This window comes from Parasteatoda tepidariorum, chromosome 11 (assembly GCF_982258835.1).
Source record: "Parasteatoda tepidariorum strain Cologne lab strain chromosome 11, Ptep-v5.0, whole genome shotgun sequence".
Classification (NCBI taxonomy): Eukaryota; Metazoa; Arthropoda; class Arachnida; order Araneae; family Theridiidae; genus Parasteatoda; species Parasteatoda tepidariorum.
The window spans coordinates 56,751,084-56,767,976 of NC_141765.1; the positions used below are offsets into that span (position 1 = coordinate 56,751,084).

Sequence of the window (16,893 nt, forward strand, 5' to 3'; positions counted from 1 at the left end):
TATACAACATTAGAAGAGAATATTAAGCTAAATTATTATGATGACAGTCGGACAAGCTGGGGAGACAGGCACAAGATTAAAAAAAAGTAAATAAAACCTTATTTCTCTATCGTTAGATCAATCTCTGATAATAATGAATCCCTTATTATCAGAGAACGATCCAGTGACAAAAAATCGAAGTGCTCCTTAATAAAAATTAGGGAAAATCTTGCAAAATAATCCACATGACCTCTGAAGTCACATGCAAAAAGGGAAACATTAATAATAACAATGGGTCTATAAAATAGGTCCAGGGAATAATATGGTTCTCACGGTTCGGTTTAAGGGAAAATTTAAAAAGTTAATTCATGCATACTTAAGATTTAAATATAGAACCAAAATGGCGGATGTGAATAATAAAGTGTGAGAAGGCGTTTAATTTTGAATAAATTAAGAAGATTTAGATAAAGAAATAACATAAAACTAGTTGAAGCTTTTTATATTATATCCCTCTTCCCTGAAAAATTTTAATTACCATCGAAAGAAAAAACATTATTTATTTGCAATTTTTCTCTATGTTAGAAGCACAATTAACATGAAAAGAATAAAATTTACAAATTGAATAAAAAATCAATATATAAAAGTAATATAAATTACAAAAAATATACTTTTATAAACGTGTTAAATATTTTAACACAATTAAAATGTTGTACAAAATAGTTTTTGTAGTAGCGCGTCTACTAATAAATTGGAGAGTTTGATCTTAATTTTTAACAATTTTTATGACTCAACAGTTTTTCAGTTCAAAGTAAGTTTCAAAGTTAAAAAAGTTCACAATAAAGTATTTCACTAAAAAATATTGTTCCTCAATATAATACAATTCAAATAAACCTTTCGATCAAAATAAAAAAAAATTATTAACACTTCAAAAATGCAAAAACATGAAATGTAAGAAAACAGTTGACTTATTTGGAAAAAAAAATTTAATCTGAAGTTAAACACTTCAGCATTGTTTACTCTGTTTAGTCATTATTCTGAAATTTAAGACTTCAGTATAAGGGGCATTTTACAGGATAAGAGGCTGTAATCTCCAAAAGGAGGAATATAGTCCCAAATCTCAGCATTGTTGCACTGGAAGATTCCGGTTACATATATAAGATACATATTATAAACATTTTATCTTTTTATGGTGTTGACCATAATCAGAAAAAAAAGAATCAACCATTGTCCCATATCTTTTTGTCAGATATGGGTAAACGCTAAATGCAAAGAAAACTTGAAGGAGGTTAGATTTTCCAGAAAAAGGGGACAACATGTTCATCCAAACCATGTTTTGTCAGGTCATCTTCGGTATTTTTTATTGTTATTTTTTTAAAATTTAATTTTATATTTAACAATGAAAAACCCATTGAAGTATTAAATTTAATACAAAATATACATTAAAAATTAAATTTCAAATCACTTCAACAATTAAATTACATTAGTATTTGAATTAGTACACTTACTTGTCACTCATGAGATAATTTTAGTTTGTTAGGTGGGTGCCTTTACAATTTTGATGCATGAACTATTACTGTATTTTCTTTATCATGGATATTCTTTTTATTTATTTTATAATTAACATCAGAAGATTTTTTAATAATTATGTATGATCCTTGTTTACATTAGTTAACCCTATATCCAGAACAATTTAACAAAATTAGGAGATATCTAAATCAATATTATTCGACTGCCTCCCTTCAGCCAACCTTCTTTTAAAAATTTCACTTTATTTATAATTTACTTTTCATATTTAATATGTCAATATAAAATATTTGAAAAAGTTTTGGGAATTTCCTGAAGTCGGGATTTTTTCTCTCTTCACTATCTTGGATTTGCATTATTCTGTAAACATGACTCTGACAATGTACTGCCTCATTATCAAAATCATTCTTAAGAATATTCCTTTTGTTTGTTTTACATTTACAAAGTTTTTTCTTTCTTTTTGGACAATTAACTTTTCAAACATTTTAGTTGGGATTATATTTAAATTACTACATGTATTGCCACTTAAAAAGATATTTTTATTAGTCAAAATCAGGCATTTGTTATTTTCAATGTTTTCATTTTTATTTTGAATGTATTAGGATACTATTAACTGTCAATTTTGTGGTTGGTCACTTTCTTGCTTATCTATACGCTGGAATTGATTCTCAGCAGTAAAGAAAACTGTTTTGTTTACATAATTATTTCCTCAAAGATAAGCATTACAAGTATTACTAATTCTTAGCTTATCACACAATATTTATATGGCTTAGGAGGTAACAAAAGGGAAGCCTGGGCAAAATGATTTGTATATTTTTATTCAATTTGTCACCTTCTTTAAGAAATTTAAATCTAATTTGGCCTAGTTGGATGAACCTTTTACTTAGCCAGGAAAATTTTTGATTTTGTCACGAATTATTATAAATTTGTGGTCTCATTGACCAGCTTTCAGATTGTTGATTTTGTTGTCTATAACCACTAAATTTTGATTCTGGCACTTTCTGTTTATTTTCATTTTGGGGTAAGACAGTGGGGACACCAGGAATTATTTTTGAAACAATTGTTAGCCAATCAATGAGGTTTTGGGTTCTTTTAGAGCCAAAAGTGACTTTATTTGTGGGGGTAATCCCATAGACAAACCCTCAATTATAAATTGATTATTCTAATTTATTTTTCGCCCTAACTCCACCTCTTCGGTAAAATATGAGTTTAGGTCTTTGGCTTGGCCAGAAAATTTAAAATTTTGAAAATCATTAAAGCCAAAAGGAAGTGAAAAAAATGTTTGTGAAATTTTTTGGCTATTTTCTGAAAAGAATTATAATTTAAACAGTTATTAATAAGTAATTTCAAAGCTGAACCCTTTATGAATTTTTGAAAATTTTTAGAGTTTCCACTCTTCATTTAATTTAGAATCTGAGTCAGGCTGTGAACTGAACCTTAATATCCGGCTCAAACATTAAAATGTCTAGTTTTTCTTCTGGTTTGTCATGATTAAAATTTTGAAAACCAGTATTTAATTCATTTTATATCTCATTTGTATCAATTTTTACATTACTTGATGCTTTCATATTAGCATCAAGTAATGTAAAAATTAACCTTAATATCCGGCTCAAACATTAAAATGTCTAGTTTTTCTTCTGGTTTGTCATGATTAAAATTTTGAAAACCAGTATTTAATTCATTTTATATCTCATTTGTATCAATTTTTACATTACTTGATGCTTTCATATTAGGTAGTGGAAAATTTCTTAGCGGGTTAAATCCTTACCCATGTTGAATGTATAATTTCAAACATTAAAAATAAATTACATGTCTTACATTTAAAAAAATTCAAATATTTTATTTGCTTACTTTTTTTTTAAACTCCAGGCACAATCAGGATATCTGCTACATTTTAGATTTTGAAATTCATGACTTTCCATGACTAATTCCCAGAACTTTTCATGACTTATCGAAGTTACAATTTTCTCTGACAAAAACAGAATAATAAATTTAAAAAGCGTTACACTAATAACATTCATTGAAATGACAGGTATAACCAAAACTGTTTTACTCTGCATCTTCATATTTATTGATTTAAAAAACAGAGTAAAGAAAGAGTTGAAGCAATAAAATAGCTGAAAAAATTATAGCTGAGCAAAAAATTATTTTTTTCTGCAGGATTATATTCTAAAGATCATTTTCATGTTCAACAGAAAGGAATGAAATGCTCCTGATTTTTCTATTATCATTTCAAAATTAAAACAAAATTTGCAATAACTAGCTTGCTTAAGCTAGAATTTTAAATTGATAAAATAAAAATAACAAATTAAAAATAATAATAATTCTGAAACCACAGAAGTTTAAAACATACTTCACTCTAGAAATGATATTATTTCTTTCATTCTTTGAAAGAACACCATAATTTTTAAAGAACATGGTAAAAACATTTTATATTTTAATAAAATATGACTCTGAGTGGGGATTTTGTTACAAATTGAGATATTCGGAACGCCATGATATGGGGGGGGGGCAGAGGAATCCCATTCTAAAAATAAAATTTTTTAGCAACCTAAATCCATGATTTTTCATGGTTTTTTAAAAAAATATTTAAAATTAGGACATTTCATGACAAATTTTGCTCAATACCGAAATTTATGACTTTCCAGGTGCATGGATACCTTGCACAATATTTAAAACACTGACCGGCCTCTGTAGGGGGCAGGGAACTGTCCTTGCATCAGAAAGGTTCTGGGTTCGAACCCCGGGCAAGGCATGGATGTTCTTTCCTTCTCTGTACTATCTGTCCTCACTGTGGGAGCAACATTGACCCACCTAATATGGTGCCTCTGAAAGAGAGGCCAACAAAATTGCCCTGTATATGCCTGAATTGATGGATGTTAACACTGGTGGGCATTGAAAAAAAAACAATATTTAAAACAGAATTTAAATTTTGCCCAACAATAAATAAATTATATAAGCCGTAACATATAAAACAACAAAATAAATAATAATTCCTTTAAATATTTTTTATGTTAATTATAATAATTAATTTACTGAATCAAAAGAAAAATTTCCTAAGAAATTTTTTTTTCAATAATTGTAATAAATTTTAAAAATATTTTCAAATTGTAAAAATAAACAAATATGATAAATAACATGAATAAGCTCTCCCTCTCTCTACATATAAAATAATATCAATTGAACTATCATAGATGAGAAAAACAAATTTAATAACTTATGATCAAAATACATAAATACTTTTTTTTCCATTTAAACACCAATATTATTATTAAATAAAAATTATTATTATTAGATCAGAAATCATGAGATCAAAATAAAAATAATTAATATTTGTGATGTACATATCTTATTCTATTTTAAATCACCCAAATATTATCATCAAATTTAATTAAATTCACTCATCAAAATCAGAATTGTAAAATGTTGCATTGATAGTCGTAAAAATTATTATAAGAGTAAAAACAAAAATCTGTATTCATAAATCATAAAAATCTGTATCCATATATAATCTATAATAAACAACACAAACTGAACAAATAATGTCCATGGATAATATGTTTTTATTCAGGGTATTATTAATAAAACTTGACCCTCCCCAAATCACTCATTCTTTTTAAAGATTGCAATCTGTTTTATATTTCACATTCTAAATCTGAATCAAAATATTTCTTTTTTTTTTATATTTCCACTAAAAAGAACACTAATTGGCAATCTTCTTCATAGCACATCTTCAAAGGCACATATTTTAACGAATTACAGATGATAAACATACTCTTTTCGTCCATGATTTCATAAACATTCTATTATGAATTTAATATATACATGAAATACATTACTTATAGAAAAGGCGTTAACATTTTTAAAGACAGAAATTATCCACATCTGTAATAGTAGATTTAGTTTTCATAAAAAGCTCTTACCTTTAGTAGTCTTAATTTTCCTGATAAAAAATATTTCGTCCTTTTTTTTCTTGATTTTTAGCATTTTGTCCCGGCATTTTAATGTGTCTATGGAACATTCTATTTTCTACAAATACAAATCTTAAAACTATTGATATGAAGAATCAATAGTTTCCATAATTTTTAGAATCAATAGTTTTTCAGACAAATAGCCTCATCCATAGGATTCCTTATTTTGAACTTTTTTTTTGGGGGGGGGGAGGAGGAATTCAGTCATTATATGAAAAAGAAAACCTAACTATTTTACATTATTACATTTTTATGGTGATGAACTCATGGGTCATAAGGGTTTTTATTATTATCAGCAAATTGAATAATAACTTTTGGAGGATGGAGTTTTACAGTTTCATCTTTTTCACCTGATTTAAAAAATGGTCGATTCCAATAAAAAATTCATCAAATCACAGAATTTTTAGGTGTTGAATTGAGGAATTATGCACTAAATTACTTTTGTATAAAAATGCTAAGTGGCATACTTACTGTGTTTTCAACACAAGAGTAGTGAAACCCTTCATTAAAGAAAAAATTTTGATTAAGGAAATCTTGGGTACAATTACAAATTTTATTCAAATATTAATATGAAGGAATATTAACTAATTGATACTGGTGATTTCTTAAATGCACTTTAGTGGAGCAAATTATAATTTTTTTTAGTTTATCATTTGTCTTTTTTATATAAGCTCCGGTTAATTGCCACTGGTCCAAAAAATGTCCTAAGTTTTCTTTGGTCTAACTACGAAGCTTGCAGTCAGTGTGACTGGTATAGCAATTCTGGCACAGCCATATGATTTGATAATTTCATTTCCTGGGTTTTCTACACTATTTCTGTAATTTCTTTTGTGTATAAGTAAGTATACTGTAGCAGAAAAAAATCTTAACAAGAGTGTCACACCAATACACGTTTTGGTTTAACATCCAGCATTTATAATTTGTTACTAGTTTCATATGGATTAATTACTCGTTAATGATTAAAAAACTAATGCTAGTATTTAACTAGATGCAGATGGTATAAAGAAGTATTTGAATATCCAGATTCATTTTCTGCCAACAAGTTCTTTTGCAAGTATAAATATGTTAAGAACTTATAAATAAAATAAATGCAGCAATTAGAAAAAGTATTTCAATTTACTTCAATTGAGAGAAAATGTCCCATTTAAATGCAGAGATAGTTCTTATGCAACAAATTTTAGCATCAGAGATGTATCTTATGTGATGCAATTTTGAGTAAAATGAAATATTTTGTTTATTTTTTAAACTTGTTTCGATTGCTTTTAAGTATTCAGTCATTTGGTTTATATATAATAAGGTTTTTTAAATCAAGAAAGCAATAATTTGCAATAGTTTAATATATACAATAATGTACAAAGTAAGGTCTTTTAATTTTATTTAATGTATTTTTAAAATTTATTTTAATTATCTTTAGCTATTAAATAAGTTGATTCTTTTATAATTTTAAAATATAAGAGATGTGTTTAGTTCGGGTTTTTTCGATATGGTACATTTTTGAAACAAAGTTACTGAAATCCGTAATAGTACATTAAAAGTAAGGTTGTATATATTCCTTTAGTGTGTATTTAATAATTGTTTTCATGGTTTTTCACAATTTACTAACTTTATTCATAAATAGATATTTGTATCATCTGCCTTAACACTTTGTTAATTGGTAATTTTACACAGAAACTATGTCATATCATGAAACTATGATATTAGTTGGTAAAACATTTTAAATAAACTCCAATACATTTTATTTATACTGCAGGAAATGAAATTAAATTTTGGACACAGTGTGCAAAACTTTTGCAATATTCTATATCACCTTGGATTTTATAAATTGAAATAGATAATCCAAGTGCAATGATGAGTTAACTCCTAATTGGTCAATAATGTTTGGGCATTTAAAGTCAAATTAACTCGTCACTGGTCAACAATATGTTAAGTACATAAGCATTTAGTATATGAAATCTTTGCACAACTTCTGCAACAGTTTGGCATACATAGTGAAATGCTTCATCTTCTAATCTAATTTAGGCCTATATTCTTGGGTGTTTTATCTCAGATAAATCTTGGTTGTTTTAAATTGTAAATTATTTCCAGAAGACAAAAAGTCAAAAACCTAACATTTGACGTAGCAGATCATAATGGTTCAAACTATAGATCTATTGAAATAATTTATTATAATAATAAGAAGATGTAATAAATTTATTTATAAAATTCAACAATTAAACTACATATGGTATGTGAAATACGTCTAAATAGTTAGCAGAAACTAAAATAGTTCTGAAAAAACTACAATTTAAGAAAACTATGCAAAACTTCATAATTTTTTCTGTCCCTATTTTTGACATAAACATCAAAGCCAACTTCTCATGTTTAAATGGGAGAATTGTTTTTAATATCTTATGTGGTAGTAAATTTTATGATTACTTTTGATTTAATAAATTTGATTTAGAAAGATTATGATCACCACTATAATAATCAGTTAACACAAATGTACAAGACATGCAAACAAGGCAGTGAAGTTTACTAAGTACTGGCACTATTAAACAATTTAATTTTATTTTAATTGCTATTTTGTCACCACTTTAAACATGGTGGAGTGCTGCTATTTCTGAGTTGGCATCCATGTATAAAGAAAAGAAAAAGAGATAGAGAAATTATTGAGGTACAAAATAATAGGAAGCAGTAGAGAAACAATGGTGCTTCTTATAAAAAGAAATGATAAGAATACTAAGGTTTGCATGCATGTAATATGAATTCATGAATAAACATATTACACAAATTTAAAAATAATTGTGATTACATAAAATCAAAGTAATTGTATGGCAACCCCAGCAGAATCTCATGTTTTGTGATACTATATGCTTATCTGTCATTTTCCTGTAACTATTTTGTTTCTAACAATAAACAAAATAATTTTTAGTTTTGAGTCTTTTTTTTTAATACTCATTTTAGTAGGTTATGGATCCAGTATGCTCAGATAAGAACACAGAGATCAAAATCAACAACACATCAAGATTGGCGGAAATTTCCAAACCAGCAAAACAAATTATATTATATTACTTTGATTTTATATCATAACTATTAGAAGCTGTTGTTAAGCAAAATAATGAATAAATTTTATCGAATATTGCATATGAGTCTGCCTGTTATGTTCCTGCTCTTCCATGAATCATATGTCCAATCTATTATATATTTTTGTAGTGGCATTAAAGTTATCAACACACATCTTGAAAATTGTAGATCAAAGCTGGTCAATTGCAGAACAAAAGCCCAAAGATAAATTACAAATTAAGGTTTTTCCCTTTAGTGTAAATAGAAAACAAAAATGAAACAATTTTTAAGTGTATTTTTGCGTATTATAGTTTTATTTTTGTTAATTTTAGCCAATTTAAGTTTAATGAGTGATTTACTTTGATCTATATGCACTCATTATAAAGGACTTCTAGTATTTACCTACAATAACATTTTGCTTACAGCACTTGCATGCCAGTCATTCTGGTTATAATTGTACCAGCTGTAAGCAAAAGGCTAATATAAAAAGATTTTATGATAAACTAAAAAAAACAATGTAGAAAAAAGATTAAAAAAGCTATTTTAAAGTAGTAAATAAATTTAAAATTAGTTGCTCCTTTTATTAAGATTTCTTTTTAATATTAATGAAAGTGTAATTCACCAATGTGCACATCAGATATTTGTAGGTTTTTAATTTATAAAAATTACTATATTCTATCTGTTGAAAAGAAAATTGAATTGAACAAAAAATAACTTTAAAAAAATACTTGTTGTAAACTGAGTCTAATCTTCAAACTCAGAGTTGATATCTGGCAAGAAAACAATTGGGCTGTGGTAGACGCTAAAAATTACTGATGAAGTATTTAAAATGAACGTACGATTTAATTATGTTAAGTTAAAAAAACCAAGAACTTGTGACCTAAAGCAACAGTAGAAAATAGAAAAAAAAAAAAAATACATAGTTGAGAGAGCAGTAGAGATGTAATGTGTTTATTTATTTATTGAATTTTAAATTGAAAAATACATAAAATTTTTAATGATTCTGAAGGAGAATTGTAAGACCATCATACGCTTGAAATATAAATATTTTTTTAGAAAAATAACAAAAATCAATTTTACCTTCAAAAACTTTTGAGCTCTCTAAAAATATAGGGATTTGGGGTTACAGCTCCAGGAGCCTCCCTCTTAATCTTGCCTTGTATCAGTTTACTTAAAAGCTTCTTTGAAAGAAACTAATTGCAATACAATCATTGATACTTTAAGGAATAATTAGAAAATGAATTAAACTTAGAATTCAGTCTTAAATTTCAGTGAAGCAACCCAAATGCTTAAAAGTAAATTAAAAAATGTAGTGAGTTTTTCTTCATGATTTTTTTTCTTCAATATAATGAGACATAATATAATCTTCCACTGTTTTTAGTGATAAAAATTTTATCTATGTCATTTGTTTTCACTTGTTTATTTTTTGCCCTATAAAAGTTATCTCTTTAAAGATGATAAAGATTATATTTTCTCTAAAGGTAATACCATATAAAAGGTATTCCATGTTAATTTATATATTGCATACCTTGAAATATATAAATTAACATGGAATACCTTGAAATATTTTTTTCTAATCTTCTTCACTGAACTTTTATAATCTTTGCACATGGAAGATGCTGGAAACGCTGCTCATAAATGTTATCCAAAAATGTCATTAAAGTTACCAGCAATGCAATCTTTGGCAGTCTTGAAGAAGATTGTGTTAAGTTTTGCATTGTAATCATTTACGTCTTTGTTATTCAGAATTTTTTTAATAATTGTTCAAGGAGATAAAGTACTTGTTTGAGTACAGTAAGGTCCATAATTACAATTCATAATAACAGATTATATTGTCTTTATAGTGAACTTGTCGTTATAAGCGAATGCATACATGTAATGTTAAAATAGCACAAATTAATAGAGACTAACAGGTAAAATAGGCACATCTACCTCTTTACCTTCTGTTTTGAATAACTATTTTGATTTACGTTAGTAAAAGAATCACAGAGGTAATATGTGGTTAGCAAAAGGCACATTTTTTTAAAGTGTACAACAGGATTCTTAAAAGTACCAGAATTTAACTTTGGTAAGTAGGAAGATAACTAGGCCGATGATCATCCAACATGTTTGCTTTATAAAGCATTAAGGCAAAATGTTTGCTTTTCTCTTTGCCTAATTGATATTGGAAATAATTCAAAATGATTCCATTTTGCTTATCTCATAATATTGCTCACTTGCACAGAAGGAAAATGTGTTTTCTTCAAGAAACATCATTGTAATAGTGGTAGGGTAGTAATTTTTATCTTGTGATAAGCGTAAAATTTTTGTATTTCTAACATTAGCATTTTGATGATGACTTGGAAACTTATAAGAGGACTTCTCTTAATTAGCCATGTTCCTTACAACCACTTTTTATTATATTTTGCTATTAGCAATGCAAAGTCGATTTTTAAGTGTATCAAACATTGTAGTGAGGGCACATAAGGCATAGGGGAAGATATTTTTAATGCCTCAACTTCATAAAAAAAAAGTCTGGGCATGCTTATGATGACAGTCCTTATTTAATGATGTTTTGATTTGAATTGGGAAGAAAATTATGCATTTTAATTAAATACTTATAAAATTTTAATAACATATAAAAATTTTATAATCTAAAAAAATTGTTTAGATTTATGGTTAGTAATATATAAGTGTGAATTATTTTAAAAAAGGTCTGTGTGTAAATGCCTTATCATAATAGAATAAACATTGAATTCTGATTTTATTTCATATTTATGATATTTATAATAATATTTAAAGTTAATAAAATGAAACAGTTTTAAAATATATGAACACATTTTTAAAAAAAAAACATTAATTTTCAAAGTAATAATGTTTGTCATTTAACAGCGTTTAGAAATGAAAAAAAATTGTAAACAATTTTTGAATAAAAATGGTTTATTATTAAAGCAGGTATTAATGGTATATCATTAAAATCGCATAATATTAAAGGGGAATAATTACTGTTAAAACACATACAATTCAATACATTACTTACGAAAATTATACTATAATGGAAAAATGTATTTAACAGTATAACATAGTAACAATTATCATATCAAATTCTGAAGAAAAATTAAATATACCTTCTAAGTTCCTTTAGCCAAAAATAAATATAACTAGGTACATAAAGATTCATCAGAAATGCACTCTAGGTACTTGTATTCATCAAAAACTTCAACTAAAAGAAAAAAAAAGAAAATGTTATTTTAAAAATGAATACTTAACTTTTCTCTGAATTGAAGATAGATTGTTCTTACTAACTTTTGATTCTCAGAATAGTCAAGATAACTTCAAGATTATTAAAATTACTTCATAAAAATTTAATAAACTCCCTTCAAGATGCATATAATTTTAATGTCAACATTTAATTGAAAATTTCTTTGTTAAAATTTTTAATTAGAACTTGTTTAATTCCATGCCAACTGAAACCAACATTGGGTTTCATAAAGTTTAAGCAATACACTTGTATTTGATTTCATTTTAGAGGAAATTTGTTGTAATATATGGGTTCGGGAGTTATTTTTAGGAATTATGCATGATTACAGTAAAATTCATCATAACTAGAGGGCATTCAGGATTTTAATTTATTCAGCCCAAAAATTTATATTTTAAAGATAAATAAGTTATTAAAAATATATTTCTACTCATCTGATTATCTTTCTTACCAGACTTTTGGTAGAGCTTAGTGCATGATTGTCAGAGAAAATGGACAGAAAGACACAAAGCGAAAAAAAGTATCTGCTGCGCACCTTGATGGAAGCTTATCAACCATATTTTATGCATAGATAAAACAAAAACCAAATGTCTGAATGTGTTATTCATGAAAATGTGAATTTACTATTAAAATCACACAGTTGTTTGCTTAATGATTACATAAAATTATTAAATATAGCCAATCGTGGCAATTTATTTTGTGAAAAATGTAAGAATAATTTTCGTCTTAAGCAGTTTGTTATTACAATTCTTAAACTAGTTATAAGAGCCTGTAAAACGGCATCAGTGGAACAAAAATAACAGTAGCAAAGAATGTGCTCAATATTTTCACTGTCTGTCTGATGTAAATTACACTGTCTGATGTGCTTTAGTTCCAATTAGAATAATTTATATTACACTACTATGAAAAATCAACACAATCTGAGTATTTTAAGCTGAGCAGCTTAGGTGGAATCCCATTAAGTGTGTTTTACAAGAGAACATTACTGAGAACTTTGCCTTCCTCACTCAAAATGAGGTACTGTCAGCCTATTAGACTCACAGGCAGTTATACGCTGTTATTGCCTGGCTTCTGTAACTAGATTGTTTGGTAAATAAAATAAATTGTAAGTTATGTCATAGCCAGTGACTGACAAATATGCAATCCACACTTTCAATGAAATTGATAAACTTAAATGGTGACTTAATTTAGGGGTGCACAACCTTTTTGAGTGAAGGGCCACTTGCACCGCAGGTTGGCTAACGAAGGGCCGCACATGTATTTAGACATGTTAATGACAAATGTAATAATGTTTATTTAAACATTAGCGTTCCATTTTTTTTATCAATAAACTTAGTAATATCAATAACTTAGTAGTGTTCCATTATTAGAATTCATTCAAAAATAAAAAAACTTATACTTTTTTTTTACAAAAAAAAATTTGCTATTTTTATCATATGAACAATAGATTTATCAAAATAAATAAACATTGAAGAAAAGAAATATTTTTTTCTTATCATATCATGCAATATGAAAACTCATTTTAGAATTAAATTCTAATAAATTAAAAAAAAGTGCAATGCCCACAGAATGAAAGTAGGAAAAAGTTTAGTCGTAATTAAGTAATATAAATTCAAATTAAATATTTTAATTGAAGAAAATTTATAGGTTTTAAACAAAAGCCTAAAATAAAAACAAAACTGTGATAGTTCAAAATAAAATTCAATGCTTACTTTGTAATGTACTTTATTATTTTATTTTATTAATTATTAGATTTTTTATATCTTAAACATTTTCCTTTTTTTTTATCGAAAAAGATCACTTAAGCAACAAAAAATTAAAATCTAAATTACAAACAGTGAGCAGTTTAAGAATTCACGTTCTCCGCCATTTTATGAATTTCTCAAGTTGCAATAACATTGCATTTAAATTAGGGAGGGATGTAACGAGTATTTGGCCTTTCTGTGAAAAATTCAGTTGGTTGAATGATCAGTCCTTGGTCAAGGATCAGTCAAATATTTGGCAGAATATTTTTTAGAAATGTATTTTTCTAAGTTTTTTTTATTTTAGAATTTTTATAGATATTACTTTTTTTTTTAAACTGTAATCAGACAAGTCAATTTTGTCATTTTTTCGATATTTTGAGAATTGAGAAGGATTCATTTTTTGCAGTTTTTATTATAACCTTGCATTTTAACAGAACGTCTCATACTATTAATTTATTATCACTCTTTCCCTGTACTGTAATATAAATAACCAGTAACATAGAAAAGTGTGATTTTCAGTATTCAAGTTTTGTTTCAGGAACTAAGAAAAATTTGTTTTTTCTGTTTTTCTTTTTTTAGGCATTTTTATTATGACTCAGCATTTTTTTAAAAAAATAAAGTTACAAATAAAATTTATTTTATAGCAATTTTTTTTCTCCTAAAATTATGGCAATGAGAAAAATTTAAATTGATATTTTCGGCATAAGATTTTCACTTAAAAAATTAAGAACATTTTTTCTATCTTTTTATTTTCTGTAAATAAAAAAAAAACAAACTTTTTTTAGACGTTTTCATTATAACGCAGTAATTTTTAATAGCATTTCTGTTGTCTTAATTCTTTTTTCTTGGCTTTTTCTGGTAACTGAAAAACTAAGATGTTCAGCTTTAAAAAAAATTTTCAAAAATTAAGATTGATTTTTATGTTCTCTGTTTCACTTTTCGACATTTTCAAAAACGTTCTTGATTGGCCTTATTTTTTAGAGTTAATTTATGAATACGTTTTTCCAGGAAATATTATTCTGAGCATTGAAATTTTAGTTTCAGTGTTGCTATACTGCTAAAAGATTTTGCTATTTGGCTCCAAGTGTACGGTGTTCAATAGATTTTTTTCCTCATCTTTTTTTTGCCGAATATTTGGTTTTCGATCAAATCACAATTCATTACCACATTCGACCAAATCATATTCGTTGCGGAAATAAAAACGAAGGAAAAATAACTAGGATTTACGATAAAACTGTACCGTAATACCGTATCAAAAAGTGATTATTTAATTGCGTGATTAACAATCACGTGTCGTAATAACATCATAGTTAAATAACGGGATCGTCAAAATCACGAGGAAAAGTATAGAAATAATTAGGAAAAAATATATTTATGCTGAACTCAGCACGAATAAAGCGCGTCAAATGCATGATTTAAAATTTGCATGTCGTAACAGAATAATTGGAATTTTTTATAATACGTGGGAACGCATAGCAATAACTACCGAGAAAAATTTTTGAAAAAAAAGAAAGAATTGCAAAAAATCACTTAGATTTAAGATGAAATCGTTACAAATAAAGTGCACAAAAAGTAATTATTTAAATTTGCGATCTGAAACTCGCGTCGTAATAAAAATTAGGAATTTTCAAAATCACGTAGAAAAGCGGAAATAACTGTTTAAAACAAATCATTTATATTTACGATAAATTCGGCTTCAAGAAAGCGCGTTAAACATACATTTACTAAAGAATCTGTTAAAATTGATTGTGTCAAGACGTGATGACTTAAAAGTGCGATTAAAAATTGCCATTTTTAAAATTTTTTTTTTTATTGTGTTTAGAAGCTCTCGCGGGCCGCACTTCAGTAGTCGAAGGGCCGCATTTGGTCCGCGGGCCGCAGGTTGTGCACCCCTAACTTAATTGAAAGAAATTTATATTCTTAGTGATGGGCCATCATCCTAATTCAAACAGAAGTATACACTTTGTGACATTACTTTTTTATTCATTAAAATCAATTGGGATTTTTTTGCCACAAGTCGTGGAAAAGGTGCAGTTGATGGGGGTTGGATTTAGCTAAAAGCACGGTTCGTGATTTTTTTTAAAAAAATAAAAAAAGTCAGATTTTTTTGATTTAAATCAGATTTTTATTCAAATACACTGCTAGAACTTTCATTTATAATTAAAAAAATTTTGTAAATGTTTAATCAAAATTAAATTAATATTAAAACTATACTATAACAATATTTTAGAAGCTCTAACCTACTAATATAATTTTTTATTATAATACATAGCTTTGAATGCATAGCAACCATTCAGAAATAAATGCATAATTGAAATTTAAAGACTAGATGAAATAGAAAATTTAAAGAATACTTCAGGGGTCAGTCTAGGTTTTACTGAGAGGTACCTATTTTGTGAAAATGTAGACATAATTCGTGAAAATTAAAAATCATATTAAAAAAATCAACACTAATATGGTAAAAATATGGATTTATCGTTTCCTACAAGACACAAAAATAAAATGTTAAGAAAAAAGTAATTTGTCAAATTATTCTACCGTTTCTCCTAAAGTTGAATTTGTGAAAGTACAGTTAAACGGTAGTAAATTTGGCTTGGATAGACCCCTGTACTATGACTATTAAAACAAAGTTTCAATTAGTAAACTATAATTTTAATTTAAAATTGTGATTTCTTCTTTTTTTTTTCTTGATTTTTAAAATGACAAAATAAATGTAACAGATTGTGTTTATAAATGTAGACATTCATCAAAAAATAAATAAATATTTAAATTATATATTAAAATAATTATTTTTAATTCTATATCAAAATAGATAAGCCAAAAAATTTTTTTTTTTAAATTCCACGTACTCATTGAATTTTTTTTCACAAAATTTCTTTATAGAAAATCAGATAATGTCAAAGATACTATAAACAATAGGTAGTTTTGCAAGCGTACAAGTTCAAGGAAAAAATAGGGTAGTTAATTTTGTTGCCCAAATAACTGAAATTGAGAAAGAAACACACAATGCGTGCATTGTTTTTTTTAACACCGTCTGGTAGAATAAAAACTTTTAAATGTAACTACAAAGATGTAGCATGGGTTCACATGTCAGATATTATAGCAGTGCTGCTAACTTTAACCAACCAAAGTGTTACTTTCGACAGTAATAATTCCCTTCAACTATTTGTCAAATTTGTAAGATGTCCCCTCTGTTACGATGCATTATTTAAACCTAATAAAAATGTGTTTACAATTTTAAAAGTCTTATAATAATTTATTTTATGCCAGCAGGTGGCCCAACGGTTAGCGTGCCTGACAGCGGGTTTGAATCCTGCTTTGGACTTCCCGCTCTCTATGTGCTGTCCTCTATTGTGTGTGATGTGGCCCACATTATGAAAGGGTATCTGTGGCA

The 16,893-nt window shown here is 26.8% G+C and overlaps 1 long non-coding RNA gene across 1 annotated transcript in view; it reads right to left on the bottom strand.

Moving 5' to 3' along the window:
• Positions 1-16,252, bottom strand: part of LOC107445916 (uncharacterized) — a 25,953-nt gene extending 9,701 nt beyond the window's left edge. The window contains exons 1-2 of the long non-coding RNA XR_001584323.4: positions 11,624-16,252; positions 3,355-3,472 (exon numbers count right to left, since the gene is read on the bottom strand). This is a non-coding gene — a long non-coding RNA (uncharacterized LOC107445916). The remainder of the gene's footprint in view (positions 1-3,354; positions 3,473-11,623) is intronic.
• Positions 16,253-16,893: the final 641 nt, after the last annotated feature.